The following is a 19,868-nucleotide window of genomic DNA, read 5'->3' as shown; positions in this document are numbered from 1 at the left end:
GTAACCACTTCCCAGAAGTTTTCCCTGGGTCCTTCTCTCTTCTCACACTTCAGTACGGAATGACATAGAAAGGCCAGCTCAACCTGTCCCTAACAAAATTCTCACTCCATCTACCCTTTTAATCCTCCTTCTTTTCAGTCTTTCCTGTCTCCACACTATATGTACCTGACAGCTCAAGCCACAATCTTGGTAAGCATCAACAAATTTTGACAGATTTTACTTTTAAAGATTTCTGAAATCTACCCATCTGTATCCATCCAACCTGTCTCTGTCACCTCCTTCTGTATCTGGACTGCTGAGCTAACCTCACAAGGGATCTCCCTTTGTTCATTCATGCACATCTACGTTCCTGTTCCACTTGGAGTCAGAATCTCCCTAAGGCGCAGGTTTGATCATCTAACTTTTCTGCTTAAAATGCTTCAGTGACTTCTCATTTTCTGCTGGGACTACATTCAAGATTCTTAACGTGGCTAAGGAGACTCTGCATGTCCTGGACCCTGCTTACCTTTTGTCTCCTCCTCAGCCACTCTCCACTTCAGTCTAGCTGCTCTGGGCGGCGTGCGCCACATTCTGTGTTTTGTCCTCAGATCTTCAAACATACTTATCTATCAGTGTGAAACAATCTTTAGCTTCCACCTTCCTCTTAACTTTTCACCTGCATAACTAACTCCCTCTCAACCTCAAGTCTCCTTTCCCAGATTATGTGCTTGGGAATGTTTTCTGTGACAAGCCCTCTCCACCTCAACCGCCCTCCACCAGGCTAGATTAGGGTCCTTTGTTATGTGCTCCTTTGTTAACTGCTCTTTTCTTATATTAACATTCTTTGTACTTGTGCTTATTTTTTTACATCTTCATTGAGATACATTTTATATACCTTAACATTCACCCATTTAGATTATATTTAGAGTGGTTTTTAATATATTCTCATAATTGTGTAACCATCACCACAATCTAATTTCTTCCCCAAGAAGAAATCCTATACACATTAACAGTCATTTTCCATTTCTACTTCCTGCACTCCCGCCCCAGCCCTAGATAACCATTACAGACTTTCTGTCTAAGGATTTGCCTATTTCACATAAATGGGATCATGCATAACTGCACTCCCATGTTCATTACAGTATTATTCACATTATCCAAGACATGGAATCAACTTATGTATCCATCAACAAATGAGTGGATAAATCAAATGTGGTATGTATGCACAATTGAATACTATTCAGCCTTAAAAAGGAGAAATCCTGTCATTTGTGACAACATGAATGAATCTGGTAGACATTATGCTAAGTTAAATAAGCCAGACACAGAAAGACAAATACTGCATGATCCTCACTTATACGTGGAATCTTAAAAAGTTAAACTCAGAGGCTAGGGAAAGGCAGTAGGGAAGGAGAGAATAAGGAATTGTTGATCAAAGGGTACGGAGTTTCAGATAAGAAAAGTAGGCTTTGAGGTCTATGGCACAGCAGGGTGACTCTAGTCAATGATAATGTATTATATTTGTCAAAATAACTTGGAGAGTAAATTTCAAATGCTTCACCATAAAAATTGATGTGAAAGTGAGGTGATGGATATGTTAATTAGCTTGAGTTAATCATTCCACATTGTATACATATATCAAAATGTCTTGATGGACCCCATAAATATATACAATTAATATTTGTCAATAAAAATAATAATAATGAAAATAATAAAATCTTCCAATGACTTTTCCATTGCATTAAAATAGTATTCACACTCTAATCTACAAGGTACAATATGATCTGGCTCCTGACTGGATCTCTGGCCTCATCTTTTCTGAGTCTCCTTTTCACTCTACCTCCAGCCACGCTAGCCTTTCCAATCCATCACCAGTCCAATCTCATTCCTCAGTTATGTCCTGTGCACTCATTGTCCTCCCTTCCCTTGGATCTCTTCAGTGCTGTTGACCTCTTGTCATTCAGATCTCATTTAAATTTCCCTCTAAAGAGAGGCCAGGCCTTCCCTGAATTAATAGTCTAAAGTAGTCTCAGACTTGGCTGCTATTTCATCATAGTTTTTTATTGTCATCACAGCAGTTATAAATAATCTAATATTTTCTTTGTTGGTTATTTTGATATTTTGTTTATTGGTTGGCTAATTGCTTGGTAATTCCCTGAGATTGTAAGCTCTGTGAAAGTTGGAACTTTCCTGTCTGGTTCATTACTGTAATTCTAGAGCATGCAACAAGGCCTTGACTGTTTAGGTCCTATGTCAGTGTATCTTGAATGAATAAAGGACTCACTGGTGAAGAGAAAGGAAAATAAGGTGCCTAGTACTAAGTCTTGAGAGATGCCAATGGAAGGGAACAAAAAAAGAAAAGGAATTTAATAGGGTGATTTCTTTTATTTTAATTTTATTTTTTTAATAGCCCCTGGAGGAACCTGGGGTCACAAGTGTGTTCGAAGTGTCAATGATCAATGTGTCCTGCTGATTTCTTCAATATTGTTCCTTAGAGTCCTTTCTTAGTTCTCTTCTCCATTTTCTCTACATATGCTTTCTTGGGTGGTCTCATTTATTTGTATGCATCTAATTACTATGTATAGATTTAAAAGTTATCATACTGCAGGGTGAGTATCCCTCATCCCAAAATTCAAAATCTAAAATGCTCCAAAATCTGAAACTTTTTGAGCAGCCACATGACACCACAGGTGGAATATTCCACCTCTGACCTCATGTGACAGGTTGCAGTACAAATGCAGGGTGTACAACCCATGGTTTATTCAGCATCTCTAAGGGGGAAAAAGACCCTCCCAGCCTCTTCAGCTGTGATATGTCTTTTCTATGGATTCCCAGATTCCCCCAGGCATGCACACCCACAAAAGGTAATAAAATGGCATGTGTGCAGCTGCAATCACCACCAGAGGTTCTCCACAATTCCCCACACAGGCCCAGAACCTACAAGCATTACTCATGGTGTTTCATTTCTTCTTTTTCTCTGCTCCACGGTGTAAAGATGTTGAAAATGTCAAAAAGGCCTGCAGATACCTCTATGTGTATCAGCAATAAGAAAAAGAGGATGCAGTTGTATTTATCTATTGCACAGAAAATCAAGCTGTTGGAGAAAATGGACAGCAGTGTAAGTGTGAAACATCTTATAGAAGAGTTGGTGTTGAAACAACCACCTGTCTGATTCCAAAGTTCTTCCTTTCTGTTGCGTGAACTGCAACAATCACAGGCATAGAACCCACATCAGAAGTATAGGGTAATATTCTCAGGAGGTGAAGTGTTGCAGGAGTTACTGAAGAGGTAGCAGATCAGAAGGATTCATCCATGGAGGCTTCATTTTGGATGCAACTCCTGAGCAAGAGAGAGGATATGTTTCTGTGAGTGTGAAGATGAATACAGCAAGTGAGAATAAGTAGCAAATTGAGACATCAGCAAGGGATCAGCAAATTCCAAGAGGTCAAAAATAAGGAGCCTGATTAGACTGTCTTCCCCTAGTTAAGGCTTAAAAATTTACTAAAGGCAGAAGTTTAGCTTTAGTAGGGTGGCTGCAAGATACATATATTGAGGAAATGTCCCTGAAATGTGTTTAGAAAATAAGTTGCATTCAAATAAAAGAAAAATGAGAAACTAGATTTTTTTAAAAAATCATATGGGACATATTCTCAACATTGTAAAATTTCAATTAAGCTAGCATTTCAAGATTTTGGCAACAGAGATTACTTGCATTCCTTAATGTTAAAATGCAGACTCAGTGTTCCAAAGGTTCTAGCTTTGGACAATAGTGTTAAATTTCTGAGAAATAATGAAAATTACCAGCACTTCTCAGTAATGTCTTATATCTATCTTCTGAGTTTACCTTGCCTTGACAAATTCTTAAATCTCAAAATGTCCTATTGTGCTATACTCATATATTCCATAAGGTAAAGGAACATAGAAGAAATTAATCAAATCAGAGTTACAAATATAATGAAATAAGTGACATCATGAGCTGGAAAGATTTTGGCTTTGTTTTATTGGTTCAGACAAGAAGAAATGATATTCTTTGACTCATGAAAACCTGGAGAAAAGAGATATGAAAAGCTAGGAGAGAAGAAATCACAGTATAGGGGGTGTGCAGATAAGGACCAATGATTGTTTATCTTCCTGGATGACAACTACCTCTTTGTGCTGGCTTTTCTGCAGTGGACCAATGGCTTTACTTTCATAGGCACAAGGAGTGATTGCTGAGTGCCTGCAATGGGTGAGTTACATTGTGTTAGATCTGAGGCTGGCTGGAGATTCAGCAGAGACAAACAAGGTCTCTGCTTTCAGGAAGCTTAACATCTACTGGAGAAAAAAAGAAAATAACTGAAAAACCTAAGATGCGTTTCTAGGTGATGTGATGGAAGTTATGGTGGATTCTTTTATTAGGAATAGCAATACATTACTGTAGTCACATACAACAATATGAATTTACTTCTCTGATTCTTTCCAAAGGGAAAACTGTCTGAAAAAAGGTTTAGATGGTAAGAGGAGAGGAATGAGAGCACAGTGGCACTAAGAATCTTAGCATTGTCAAGAGACAATACCAGGTGGGAAAGAGATGTCAGAAGGAAAAGTCAGAGGATCCTTAACTCTGTGACTTTTGCAGAGCTTTTTCTGTGTTGGGCTTTTCTATGGTATTGTTGCATTTACCTGCTTACAGGTACTGGCTGGGTCATCGTGACATTGACCTCTGAATAGACTAGTTTCAGTGTTGCCTAGCCTGACCTGTTGCTTCAATGTCATATGAGTAGCACTCATAATACCTGCTTTGGCTACAAAAATGACACCTGGCCGACTCCAACCTCTCTCTCCTTCCCAGAGATTTTCACATAAACTTGTACTCCAGGTATATTTGAAAAGTCGTCCTGCTTGTGTAACCCTGGACATAGTTTAAGTATAATAAAAGCAGTGCTAGAATCTGATGTAATAGAAATGTCAAAGAAATGTTTTCTTCTCAAATTCACTCTCACATGTTTGATTTAGGGCTAAACAGATTGTCAAGACCCACTTTATTTACCACAGTTCAGGTCAAGATGTATAAATGTGAGTGAATCAAAAAGCCAGAATGACTTTGATGTCATACTGGTATGAATAGCCAGTATGAATAGATGTAGCATCTTACCAATTGCCTCATACACTGTAGAGATCAAAAACTTATTATGCTAAGATCACATGGACTACTTGGAGAGAAAGGAATGAGTGATGTTTTAGTTTTCTTTACTCATCTGTTTGAAGCACAAAAACTATTTGACAATGTTAAGATTTTGACATCTAACTTAAAACCTGAGAAACCAAAGGGAATGTGCTGTTTTGCAGTTTCCATGTGGACTTAGAGTTTTGGTTAAATATTTCTCAAGTTTTGTCTAAACCAATGGAGGTATATCTTTAGGTTATAGAATTATAGAGATATGGTATTAAATTTATAATTATTAAAAACAGTAATAGTGCTTAAAAATTTTATGATATTTATTAAAAAATTAAGGAGCCAGATGCCTTGAAATCCTCAAGGGAGAAGGACAATTTTTTGTGTATGTTTATGAGTGCATGCACTTTTTTTCTAGTATTACATATGTAAAATATACTTACATATAGGATTATATTATACATAATGCTTTAGATGTTTATAACAGTTATGAAGTCATTCATAATGCTAACTTCTAGCTATCTATCTTAAGATGTGTATGCATATATACACATATGTATAAATATTTAAGACATAAAGAACCCTAAAACAAACACACCACCCAATTTAGATCTCAAAAATCATCAATATCTTTTAAGCCTCCACTCCAAATTGTATTCTTCTAAAGCTGAAAGGTAATTACTATTTTGAATTTTGTGTTATTTACATACATTTTGTTACAATGTTGGTAATAATATATGCTTGAATACCTATCATTACTGATTTATTAATTTTTTAACTTTAAATAATTTGAATTGTACTGTTTTATTATATTTTACTGCACCTTGTTTTTTTTCATTCAACATTATAGATTGGGATTCAATGGCCAGGCCTGTAAACCCCAGCCTCACTCAGTCACCAAATGCTGGCTGTCCCAGGAAGAACATGACCTTGGGCAAAGGACCTTTCTGTGACTGAGGCTGACCTTGAAGGAGCTGATAGCCAGTTTTTATTTAAAATTTGATACTTCGTTGGTCATAATTTTTGGCATTAATTTTGATTTTTAAAACATTTCATGAAAATATGAATTATCTTGATTACTAATTTCTTTTGGTGGCCCCTTAAATTTTGCCCTTAAGGCAAGTACCTCACTCCAGACAGCTGGGAAGCTGTCTGATGACTGTATTCCCTGCAGCCAGGCAGAAAGTACTTTCTCCAAGAGAGTTCTGGGCAGTTCATCTTGGCTTCTGCAACAGGAAGTAGATGGTGGAAACTTTCTCAGCCTGCCTCCTTGAGTGGCTGTGATGCGAAACAGAGCCCCTAGCCAACCTTCAGAGTGAGAAATAAACCTTCATTGTTTTAAGTCCCTGAGATTGTGGGAGTTGTTCATTACCTAGGCCATCTTGACCTATACAGAAATTGAGACTCAAAGTAGGATGCCTAACTGCAACCTGGAATATATAAAGCAATTGGCATTGGCTGATTGATCACAGTGTGGACAGTGAAGAAATTGCTAGCAGAGGCTGGAAAGATGACAGTCCATTTTACATAGTGGCAAAACATTCAGTGAAATTCATGCCCTTGGTTTTCTGGGAGGAATATTTTGTATCTAACAAACTTCTTGCTATGGAAGAGGGGATCAGAAAAAAATTTTTGTGGTGTGTGTTGGTTGCTATGTCTGTCTTTGGTCAGTTATTAAAAGAAAGACATATGCCCAGAAAAAATTGACGAGTTTTTCTGGAATTAGAAGAGGCAACTGCTTCTTAATTCCAAACATTAAAAGACAAAATTGAGAAAAGCTTGAAGCACAAAGTCTGATTAAAACATGGCCTTCCAAAAAGAGTCAAATTAAGGATATGGTTGCTATACTCATCATTAAAGTACTTTAAAGCATATATGTGCAGAGTTCAGTAAATTGCACACTTTTAGGTTAATATTGATTTTTTCTCGGCACTTTATTCTACTTTTGGTTTCAATCATTGCTATTGAGAATGGCAGCCTAATTATCTTTTCTTTTAGATGATTTGTCTTATCTCCGTGTATACTTTTATGATCTTCTCTTTGTCTTCATTGCCTGAAATTTGCTTTTGGTATGTCTAGTTATGGTTTTATTAATATGTATCGTTCTTTGATTTTGTACCAGTGGATTTACTCTCAACCATCATCTCTTTCAATATTTCCTCTCCTCATTTTTTTGTTTTTATCTCTTCTGGAATTGCAATTGGATATGTGTTAGACTTCATTTTAATTTTTAGACTGCTTAACTGCTCTTTTATATTTTTTTATCTTTTCATATGTTTGGGCTTCATTCTTACAAATAACACCTTTTTCGATCTATTTTCCAGTTAACTAATTTTCCTCTTAATTATCCTACAAACAACTGAATGTTAAATTCAAATAATTATGTTTTTATTTCTAGAAGGTCTCTTGGTACATTGTCAAATATGTTTGGTTATTTTTGATAATACACTATTTCTTATTAATTTTTTTTGAATTCTAGCTTTTATTTCTTTAAATGCATTAAGTATACTTATTTTATGTTTTTTGTTTGAAATTTTTGACATCTAAAGCCCTGGCAGTTCTAAATAAATTTATTGTATTATTTCTGCTGATTCTTTCCTGGTGAATTATTTATTCGTGTATCTGTTAAAGTTTTTTATTATAAGGTAATAATTAATTGAACTTGATCTTTCAGAATATTGAGGAGACCGGTTGAAGATTCTTTTATCTGAAGAGGGTTTAATTTCTTTCAGCCAGTGGCAATGGGGAAGTATCAAACTGGGGCAAATTCAATTTAATTTCTCACATTGATTTTTTCCTGATTCTTTCTCAGGGCAATTTTTGACACAATTTATGTTAAAATAATGTCAAGGTTATATAAAACTTACATCTGCATGTCTTTCACCAAGATTTTCCAAATTCTTAACATTTGACCACATTTGATCTCTCTCTATCCATATGTCTCTCTACTTAATTAATCTTTTTCAGAAGTTGAGAACAATATTTAGACATGGTGTACCATTGTACCATTGCCCATAAATTCTCCAGTGTATATTTCCCAAGAATAAGGACACTCTCCAACGTAGCCATCATACAACCATCCAAAGAGAAGTAACCATTGATGCAACAATACCATCTAATCCACAGACCCCACTGAAATTTTGCTACCTGAATCAACAATGTCTTTTTTCTTTATCATCCAGGATCAAAACCAGGATAAAATATTGCATATTACATTTCTCTTCATTCTCTTTCAATTTAGAACAATTCCTCAGCCTTTATCTTTTATGAATTTGATCATTTTTAAAAATAATTTTCATCTATGGTTCATATTACTGCCTATTCTTTAACTAAAATAATTAAAATATTCATGTGCTGATTGAGTACAATGTGTGTTATGATATATGTATACATTGTGGAATAATTAACATATCCATCACCTCACCTATTGATATTATTTCTTTGTGGTTGGAACATTTAAAATCTACTCTTTTAGCAATTTTGAAATATACAATACTACATTGTACTCCATACATATATACAATTATTATTTTTCAATTAAAAATAAAATAAAAAATTTTAAAAACAAATAGCTACCACTGTGAGAGAGAATAGAAAGCAAAATAAACTTTTTATGTCCAAGAAAAATGAATATTCATTTACTGATGGAAAAACATTCTGCCTCCTTAAGTCTCTTCTTCTAAAATAAATATTCTTAATTGTTTAAATCGCTTCTAATATATCATAATTTCTATTTTGATACTCTGTATTTTAAAATATATATTCTAGTTGTTCAAAAACTCAGTACCCATTATTTAGTATCTACTAGTTCATAAATAGTAAAGTATAATGATCACTTCCTTTATTCCAGATAACATATGTATAAACACAGCCTAAAATTAAATTAGTTTACATACATATTTTTATTTTTCAGAAACCACATCTTGGGGTCAGTTGATAGCCAGGCTCCCTTTATTCCTCTCTTTCAATTCATTTTCATATTGAGTTTGTAATCAACTAAACCTCTAATTTCCTTCTATGTTTGTTGATGTTTAATCATATCACCCATATTCTGTACCAGTAAACTTTTGGACTCAAGTATAAGATACAATTATCTTTATTAGATTTTACTTCCTTACATTTATTCTTTGTTCCAGCTTACAAATATTCTTTGCAGATTTTGACATCCAATGAATCATTATTTCAACCCCTCACCTATTAATTTGAAATAACACCACCTGCACGTATCCAAATTATTGATAGAACCTTAAATGAATTAGAGCTGAGAATACCACTAGAGACTTCAGCATGATGTGGACATGAACCAATTTTTGTTTGTGAGATTCTTGGACTGTGCCCTTGGATTCCAGGGAGCTAGGTGGGATGCACTTTGAAAGAGGTGCTCTTCGTTTGTTTGATCCAGTTATCTATCTGACCCCATTAAATTTTTGGAAAAACACTTTTATAATATAAAGTAAGTGAAAAACAGGAAGATTGTATTGTTCATGTTAGAAAATAAAAGTTGGATAGAAGTTGTAATCTTCTATTTTTCTTGCTGGCTCTCTTTCTATGTGTTCTTTCAAGATTAGTTTTTCCAAAACAGCTCATTCTTGCCCTTGTACGATTCCAGTATATGAAGGAATTAAAGCAGAATGTAAGTGGCTCCCAAGCCTGGCAACACGTACAAACCATCTAGGGAAGATTTTTATTACCTGAGGCCCCAAATCCACCCCCCAAAATTCTGATGGAGTTGGTTTGATTGGAGGCCAACAATCAGTATTTTTCAAAAGATCCCCAGTTAATTCTGATGTGCATCTACCTCAGATTTCAGTTAACTACTATCGGGACAAACGCCAAACAAAAAGCCAATTTACTTGTAATGAGCAAGTGGACAAGTTCTAGTCTAGCTTCCTTATTAGAATAAGCAAAGACAGCTTTTAAGATTAGATGCAGATTTGCAACCAAAAATTTAGAGAATTTTCCACAATAAGAGACTAAACATGATTATAGAAGGATTGCTGGTATGAATGTTGCCTTTCTGCTGTAATATGTGTTTTTGTCTTTTCCAGTCTCACCTCAAACACATTAAAGAAAACATTGAAATTAGTTGGATTAGGGAGATGGGATATCATAGACTTCTTCCAATGTCATGTTAGCCCATATGCTTAGATATTTTACATAGTTTTAATTACAGCATGCATTCCAACTTAGTCTGTTCTTTGCAATTAATAATACTTCATAAATATTTGCCCCATTGCTACCTGACATTCAGTATTTCATAATATTGTATAAAAACGGTTTGCCGTAACTTACCTAATATACCCATATTACTCTTTAGAGTTGTGTAAAATTCTACAATTTTCTATCATTATACATAATTGTGAAAACAAGTTTCTGGATGGGATAGTTTTTCTTGTTTTTGAAAATTATTTATATTTCCAGGAATGGCATTACTAGGCTGAAATAGAAACATTTTTCCAGTTATTATAATTACTTTCCTGAAGACTTGAGACAAAATTACCATGCCATCAGAAAAGTATGAGTGCACAAAATTCACAAGAAGTTTATCAAATGAGATTTTATCCATATTTTTTTGTAATATGATCTTCTGGATCTTTTTAAAGAACCATAGCAAACCATCATATTTTGTTTTGTTTTTTTGTTATATTTTTCTAGTAATTGTATCAATGCCAGTCAAGTAATACACTTTCTATTTCTAAGGTACAAAAGATGGCTTTTCATACAGAAAATCTGTGATCAACAAGTATGGCCAAGCTTACTTGTATTATTTGTATCACCCTTTGCTGTAGTAAAAAAAAAAAATCTCAGTAGTTTATACCAACAAGAATTTGTTTCTGTTCATGGGTGTGTGGAGCAGTTTTTGTGCAGCTCAGCTTGGTTATGTTCTGTCTGGGTGCACTTATAGGAACCAGGATGAAGGGACTGTCCCTGTCAAGGACATGCTATAGTATTTTCGTGGCCATGCTATTTTCATGGCAAAGGAAAGAACTGCAAGAGACCAAACCAAAACAAGTATCTCACGTTAAAGCTTCTGTTCTGGATTGGCACGGTATCAATTCTGCTCATATTCCATTGGCCCCAGCAAGTCATATGGCCAAGTGTGACAGTGGCTTGGGGAACATATTCTGCCCACAGAGATGCTCCTCAGTTGTATGGGTGTGGATGTAGATGTATGATAATTCTCATAAGAGATGAGAAGACAGTTGGGGATAGTCCCTGAAGCCTTCTTGGCTTACATAGTACTTATTCCCTGTATATTTCTCTATCATAGAATTTAACACATTTTATTGACATTATTTATTGCTAAATTTATCTCTTTTTGTAGACTGCAAGTTCCTCAAAAGTAGAAATAGTGCTTTACTCACTTCTGTGTATCCATAGTGCCTAGGACACTGTGTAGTATATACAAGTTCTTAAAATACATATTGAACTGAATGATTTTGTAGTATACACTACTGGAAAAAGGATCAGCTTCCATGTTCTTTGGTTTCAGAGCTAGAAAAAGATAATGTAAGTTAATATTTTCTAAAATTACTAGACTCCCTCATATGCTTTTTTTAATTTAAGAAAAGATTCCTACTCATATTTATTTTTAAATCCACCTTAGGACTACAGGAGAAAGAGCAGGCTTTTCATTTGTATTAGGTGACATTATAAGGAGCCTATTAGCACTACTTCCATTCAGAAGTCCAGTGCTTATTCAACCTCACTTTCTCAATTCAATAGAAGCTCTCTGATAAAGCCAGGCTCTGCTTGGAAAGAGGATAAATGTATAACAAGCTGACTTCTCCACTCTCAAAGAGTAAAATTAAAAGGTTGCATGCCAAAAACAGGAAATTTTCTATTGAAAAATTATTTTTAAAAGATTTAGAATCTGGGTATAGAGCCAAAGTACACATTGTCACCACTGAAAAGATGTCTTGAGATGGTTGAGAAGTTGAGAAGGGGAAGGAAAATATTAAAAAGCAATACAACCTTTACAGTCAGGGCCAATTTATCCATTAGGCACAGAATGAACAGTGCCTAGGGCCCATGATACCCATAGAAGCTCATGAAAATGAAAAAAAATTTAGTATCTTTTAGAATCTAACAAAAAGAAAATAAGTATATATGAATAATCTAGCCTGGAGTATAGTTGTCTTTATTCCAAAATTGTTATATAGTTTTACATGTTTTTTTTTTTTTATGAATGAAGGGTCCATAAAGGCAAAGGTGCATGGAGTCCACAAAAGTCATAACAAATCTTTCCAAGTAGAGGGAGAAGGGTTAGAGCCATTGAGCTAAGCAGAGGACTCCATAATTATAGGCTTGGCCTCCTGCTCAGGGCTATGAGTAGAATGATTTTAGCCTTTCTGACATTGTTTAGGTCTTAATGATAGAGTTGACTTGGGGTAAAATCATTAAGAAAATTATTTGGGGGGTTTCCATCCTCTTTTTTAATGCACACACATGTATATATATGTGTGCATATATACATGTATATATGAACACACATATATGCAGTTCACTGAATATTTATTAAGAACTTACAATGTGTTGGGCACTCTTCTAGCCACTGAGTATACATCAGCTAATAAAGAAAGAAAAAACTCAACAGTTTATGCCCTCTGGACCAGTGGAACTCAGAGTTTGGTCTGTGGACTAGCTGATGGCTTTGTTCTTTTAGTTTAAAATTAATTATATGTCTTCATAGTTTTACAATCAGACTGTACATGTATTAAGAAGAATGGCTATTAATTTTCCATGGTTTTCATCACAATGAAGAAACTTAAAAAATGTATTTGTGTATCCACATCTTCACCCACCCTCACTCACCCCCACCCCAGCTCTTGACAATATGGATAGGTGGAGAGTAAAGGAGAGAGACAGTGATGTGGTGTTATGGCAAAGATGACAAAGAGTGGTAAGAAATGGAAGGGAGAGGGAGAAAAGGAAGGAAGGAGGAAGAGGAGAGGAGGAAAGAGGAAAGGAGAAGGGTGGAGGGGAGAAGGGCAAAGACAGGAGAGAGGCACCCAATGTTGTATACAGAGTTGAATATACAAGAAATAAGTGGTATGAAGTTTCACTTTCTTACAGTTCTTAATTTTTGAGGAAAATATGCAGTGAAATGCATACATTTTAGGTATATAGATGTGTGAGTATTTTCTAAACATTTTACTATGGAAATTTGCTACTATATAAAGTTTAAAAAGATTTTACAGTGAACACACTTGTGCCCACCATGCAAATTCTATCATCACTATTTTACTGTATTTGTCCTTTAGCATATTTATTCATCTCTTCATTCCTCTCACCAGCCATTAGTCCATCTTATTTTTAAATGTATTTCAAGTAAATTGCTATCAGGGGACTTTCCTTATAACACTCCACGTTTGTTTACAGGTTTTTTTCTTTTGAGATAAAATTTGTAGACAATCAAAACCTGCAAATGTGAATGTTAAGTGAACATTAGCTGAATTGTGACAAATGATACAGCCTGTAAAACATAAACATCTAATTAGATATAGAAAATTACCATTATCCCAGAAAGTTTCCTCATGCCTCTTCTCAGTTAATTACTGCCCTCAACCTCCTGAGACAACCATTATAGATTAGGTTGCCTGTTCTAGAACTTAATATAAGTGGAATCACCTAATATGAACTCTTTTGTATAAGATTTCTTTTACTCAGTGGATGTTTTTGAGATTCATCTATGCTGTTGCATGCATCCATAGTTTGTTGCTCTTTAAATTGCAGAATATTATTCCTTTGTATAAATATACAGTAGTTTATTTATCCATCCTCCTCCTGATGGGCACCTGATTTACTTACACATTTCAACTATTATTAATAAAGTTGTCATGGACATTCTTATATGTCTTTTTTGACATACATTTTTATTTCTCTGCAGTAAATGCGAAGGATTAGGTCATAAGGTTGATTTAGTTTTATAAAAATCTATAAGATCCTTTTCCATATTAACATTTTACATTCTCGTGTGTGTGTGTGTGTGTGTGTGTGTGTGTGTGTGAGAGAGAGAGAGAGAGAGAGAGAGAGAGAGAGAGAGAGAGAGAGAGAGAGAGACTCAGTGTGAGCTCCCTCACTGGAGCAATGCCATCACACGGTCTCTAGGCAGCTTCCTATGTTAGTCTCAGGGCCCGTGAGGGTCCACGTGCTCTCCTGCGGCTAGAATTGCGGGAGTGCGTGGTGTGCACGTGGACGGCGGGGCGGGGTCTCCCAGGATCCTTTGCCCACATCGGGGAGCCTTTCCTGGCCCCCAAGCCAATCTTGGCCAAGCAGGCTGCCTTGTTTCCCTCTCCTTCCATGCTTCACCTCCTGTTGAATTCCAGCATTTCTCTTCGATCTATTTGAAGTACGATTATCTCCTCAGGACTTTGGTTCTTCTGCGAGGAGGCGGCGAGTGCGCACCGCCCCCAGTCAGCCATCTGGAGGCCCCGGGTCCGCCCTTACGCGGCGCTGAGGTGCGTTAAGAGGAGGGCCCCGATGTTTGTGTTACTAATAAGGAATTGAGCTTACTGAGAACTCCTACAGAAAAATTAAATTCCTCTGGCCCTTTATTAGCTATCAGGCTAGTAATGGTGCCAAAGTCATTTGCCAGAGTCCCGGTAGATTTACTTACCTCCTTTCAGAATGAAAATTAAAGAAGTAGAAAATTGTTGCTTAATTTACTTACCTATGCCCTGTTTACATGTGTATACAGTATATGTAATAAACTGTATACGTGAGTAATATGTGTATGTATTTAGTACACCTACTTTCTACTGGTAGAGAAAGACATACATAATTTGGAGCAAAGATTAAAAGGAACAGACTCCTGGTTGCCAGCTAAGTACCATTTCATTTACCTAATCTTTACTTTCTAAATATGGGCTTGCTTATTTTTCTTCCACCTGGAAAGTGCCCTCTGCCTTTTTCACAGCTAAAGGCCCTGTCCCATATTTTCTGAATTTTAATTACCTTATTAATATTTTCCTATTATTCTGAACTTTAAATGTTTCCAGCCCTTACTTTTCCAGTCTATGCTATCTTTTTTTCCATTTGAAGCCTTGCCATCTTCAGCCTGTACCTGTAGTGCTCAAGGAGGTAAGTGACATGGGTTATTTTGCCTAGATACTCCAAATTAACCCACCAAGCATGAATGACTCTTTATTAAAATTTTTTAAAAATAACTTAAATACGTTTCATGTAACCTTGAAAGGGATATTTGTAGATAGTTTCTGGCACATGGTTTTGACTCAAATTTATATATTTTTATTCTTCAAGGGACAAAAGTGGCAGTAAAACATTCTATTTATGTTTTGGCTATTTGCATAAAACTAGTAGGAGTGCATAAAATTTTGGGTTACCTTTTCTTGGCTCATAACTCAAACCTGTAAAATATAGTTTAATTAATTATTTTATTAGTTTAAGCATTAACTGTCCACTACATTCCAGATATCTTACTAGGCAGGGGATACAAAAAATGCCTAGTGGTGAAGCAGGATAAGGAAAACCACCCGAGCACAGGCCACTCAAAGCAGAGACAAACATGGGCAATGGCACCTCTCACTCCGACAGGCAAAGATTCTTGAATAATAGTTATCATGAGACATTTTGCAGCTAAGGTTGAAGGAATGAATCTTGCTTGCAGAACAAATGCAAAGACTAAGGCTTTTATGAAATAGCTGTAAGTCTGTGACTATAAGGAACTAATACACGAGAAGTCCTGCTTGGAAAAACATGAAGAAGATCAGCAACAGGAGTGACACAAGAAGAAAAAAGACTATTTCTTTAGCCATGCCAGGCGAAAAGGGTTTTCACCAGTTCTCAGGGAGATAGTATGAGGTTTAGAGCCCTGCTACATGTGTTATGCTAAAGTTAAAATAGTAAGCTATACATACTTATTATTCAGCCTGGCCCAACCAATACTTTCTGTGACATTTAGAGAATCCTGAGTTAAGAAAGAGACCAACCTCTTCAAGGTTTATTTTAGCTAGATATTTGGGCCTGGTAGACATCCCTTATTGAAGTAAAGGTTTTGTTATTTAGGGTGGACAGGCCACGTGTTGTTTAGAAGGATTTTACCTGATTGGGGATGGGTAAGAGGCTGCAGGTTATACCTTTTTCCCCCAGTGAAAGAAGCTGGGGTATGCTTTCTGAAGCCACAAGGAATGGAGTGCTCTCTTCCTACCTCTGACCACCGTCATCTGTTCTCTCTCTCTGAAGGAGGTAGAGATACACTACAAAGAGTATACAAAACTCTAATTTTGTACCTCAGAAGCATAACTCTATATGTGTACCTCAACTGATTTGTCTCTAAGGGTATATATCATGAAACCCTCTGGTCCCTGTTTCACTGTCCTGATCCAGGAGGCACTTCATTCTCCTTCGCTTTCGTGCTGAATTTGGGGAATAGAAATCTTGTACAATGCTGCCTATTTCGTGTGTGTCCAGATGCTCCACATGACTTTCTTTTTGGTGTTTTATCTTCTCCCAGTAATGCTGCTAGAAAACCAGGTGGAAGATAGATCTTCTGCAGGCTCCATTCTCTCTCCTTGCCACTTATAGCCCAGGAGAATCTCATTCTAGTCAACAAATGGGGTTGAGTTGGGAAACAATATTCCATTTCCCAATTCTGTCCATATATCCACTGCAGCAGTGCGTGTTTGCTCTTTAGAGATATAAAAACTTGCAGGTGTTTGTGTTTTCTCTCTGTTACTTTCCCTAAAGCAACAAGCACAGAGCCAATTACAGGCTTAAATATGGGAAAAGAGAAAGGGGAAATATAGAGACAAAAATAACATGTAATTCAGTATCAAAAAATATGTTCCAGTTGCAATTTTTGGCCTATGTAATTATTTGTTATGGCAGGTTTCTAAGCAATTTCTACTTTTTTTATTTAGGAGCTTGATAGGTAGCCAGGCAGGGCCTGCAAAACCAGGCACAGAAAATATAGAAAAATATGCTCTTGGGCCTGCCCATGCCCTCACGCCCTCAGTCTGGACATTGTGAAGGGACACAGTATGGAGGAGCAGCTCCTTGCTTCTCCCTGGTAGGATAGTATGAACAGCACAGGTTCTGCAGTTAGAAAAGCCTTCATTCAGATCACTTTCCACCCACTAGTTATTAGACTTTGGATAAGTCACTTACTTATGATTGTCTCACTTTAGACAGAAATCTCCTTGAAAAGAGGGATTATGTTTTGTTTTTGGATTTTTTTTTTTTTTGGTCTTTATATCCTCAGAGACAAGCATGATGAGCCATACTTGGCATGCAATATATGTGGAATGAATGTATGTATTTTAACATTTCACAACTTTGGTTTTCTCATTGGTACAAAATAATAATATCAGCTGCTGCAGAGAAGCCTGACAAACCCTGAAAGAGCAGACATTCAGTAGATAATAATTTTTCTCTTTTCTTTTCCCCTCTCCCCTTTTCTCTTTTCTCCGATATTTCTTCCCATATCTCACTACCCAGTGAGTGCCCATAATTGGTGTTTTTTTTCCATAATAGATACAGTGTCACTCTATTGATTGACACATAGATAGTCATCATCATTATCAACACTAACAGCATAAATAGTAGTTGAGTGTCTATCTGTGAAACATTAGGCTGCTGACCCTGTCTACAGCTTTGGAGTAAGAACACCTCCCATCCCCTTCACCACACCTCCATCAGTCTGTTACTTCACTGCCGTTTATCCAGGTAAATGAACTGCCTTTCCCCCTCTTTGGAACAAAATAATTCCTTAGTGAAACCTGATTATTTTCTCATTAGTGCTTCTCATCTGTCATCCATCTAAATCATTTGATTTTTATTCTTAGACTAAAGTTTTTCTTTTTATATTTCCTCAGTTTTGAAAAATCCTCCTAAAGAATGATACTTTGTAAATATCATTATATGTGGCTTATAATTTATATGTATGAATTTTCATTTGATCATAACAGTTGAATTCTTTAAGGGGTGAAACATTTGGTAGACAATGCCCATTTCTATACCTTAGAGCTGTGGTTCTCCACCCCTGGGCCACAGACCAGTACTGGTCTATGGCCTGTTAGGAACTGGGCCACACAGCAGGAGGTAAGCAGCAAGTGAGTGAGTAAAGCTTCATCTGTATTTACGGCCACTCCCCATCACTCACATCACCTCCTGAGCTCCACCTCCTGTCAGATCAGTGGCAGCATTAGATTCTGCATTATGGTGAATTGTATAATTATTTCATTATATATTACAATGTAATAATAATAGAAATAAAGTGCACCATAAATGTAATACACTTGAATCATTCCCCAAACCATCCCCCCATCCATGGGAAAATTGTCTTCCATCAAACTGGTTCCTGGTGCCAAAAAGGTTGGGGACCGCTGCCTTAGAGCAGTGATTTTAAACTTTGTTTCAGAAATAATCCCTTCTTTGCCCACAGATGAATACTAAATATACTTATATTTTTCCAAGGTCAAATTTTTTAATATAATTCAAAATCATAGTTAGTTTATTATAAAGTCAATCAATATAAATAAGAATTTCTTTGATGAGTACAAATATTTGGATTTGGGAATTATCATACCAGTTTTACAATTTTAAATCAGTGTCAGCAACCCATTTATTTCTGCATTTCGTGTGTCTCAAAGCTTGGGAAGATTCTGATTCTCACAGATAAATTTCAAATGGGACTAGTTATGTCTTTGTACTCATCTTGTAATCACAGATGCTCTTCAAATAGTTAAAAGGCTGGAGAAGCAAGTGTAAGATCTGCATACAAACCGGTTGATCTGGTTTCATAAACCAACCTATTGATGGCCTTTAAAACCTTTTGAGGAAATATTTACTATAGCTTCATAAGTGAAAAGATATTTAGTCTAGAATTGAAGTCAAATATTGAAAATAATTTTCTTACAACATCTTTGATGATAAGTTATACCTAGAGTCACTTCAAAACTAATTGCTTTAAATACTCAATGTTATTGGTTTCAAGTTATTAAATTAAAAACACCATTTTGGAAAGAAGTTGACTTCAATTGTCTTTGATAGGTCTTGTTACGCCCATAAAGGTACTATGCAGGTGTAATGATAAACAATAACTACCTCTGTCACAATTACTTGACAGTTATATTCTCAATTGATCCTCAGAAAAACATGGCATCTGTTGTTAATCTCAAACTACATTTGAGGAGTTTAAATTGCTCCAAATTAAACTACTCATTTCAAGCTAGAGATTCAAATATGGGCCCATGTGCCTTTGAACTCACAGTCACCATTGGTAGAGCACCAGGATTGCAGTTTGGTGTAGCCCATGCTCTAGTAAAATGGGATCCTTTTTATCCTCTGTTTATTAAAAACAAATGTTAAGTATTTATAAATTTAAGAATATGGAGAACATTTTATTCATGACAGTTTTTTTGGTGGGGAACGAATGTGGTATTCTTTTATTTGAAAGAATGCCTTGAAAATCTCAAAGGAGTAGAAGCACAACTCCTCCCAGTGTCAGGCTGGGCTGGCTGCAAGTATTCAGAGCAGAAGAAAAACTACTTGACATTGCTGTTGAAGAATGAGGAGGTGAATGAGTGCAGGAGGATTGTTTTTTTTTTTTTAAATCTGAAAGCAGTGGTGTCTAATAAATAATAATTCTGTGCCTGGTTTTCATCTTTCTGCTTCAAATGCTTTTAGAACAAAATGTAAGATGATCTGAATAATCTTTCTTTGTGTTCTTCAGAGTATACTGTGGTGATTTAGGAACTAGGAAAGTTTCATA

The sequence above is a fragment of the Lemur catta genome, chromosome 7, assembly GCF_020740605.2.
Source record: "Lemur catta isolate mLemCat1 chromosome 7, mLemCat1.pri, whole genome shotgun sequence".
Lineage (NCBI taxonomy): Eukaryota > Metazoa > Chordata > Mammalia > Primates > Lemuridae > Lemur > Lemur catta.
The sequence above is the reverse complement of the archived record's forward strand: the minus strand, read 5'-3'. Positions refer to the sequence as shown.